Here is a 320-nt window from a genome sequence, read left to right as displayed (position 1 = left end):
ACGCGACTTCCTTCCCGGCGCTCCGTGTTTATAGGCTTTCAATGCAGTAAAATAACGGGATTCCCTCACTGTTTCCTCCTGTTTACCCAGCACCATGGAAACCGCTGGATCCCGTCCATCTCCAAAACTAAGGGCTTTCCTGCAAACTTCACACTCAGGAATCCATGACGTCGCCTCCTCCGCGGCCAGCCAGCGCCGTGGCTCCCTCGGCCGCCAGCACAAGTCCCTGATTGTTCGCGAGAAAAGTCAGGGAGAGGGAGTGATGCGGCCGCCAGAGCAGAGGGGGTGGGGGCGCGCGAGTGTCCAGGCCGGCCCTGCAG

The sequence above is a fragment of the Myotis brandtii genome, unplaced genomic scaffold (assembly GCF_000412655.1).
Source record: "Myotis brandtii unplaced genomic scaffold, ASM41265v1 scaffold225, whole genome shotgun sequence".
NCBI lineage: Eukaryota > Metazoa > Chordata > Mammalia > Chiroptera > Vespertilionidae > Myotis > Myotis brandtii.
Note: the sequence above shows the minus strand (reverse complement) of the source record.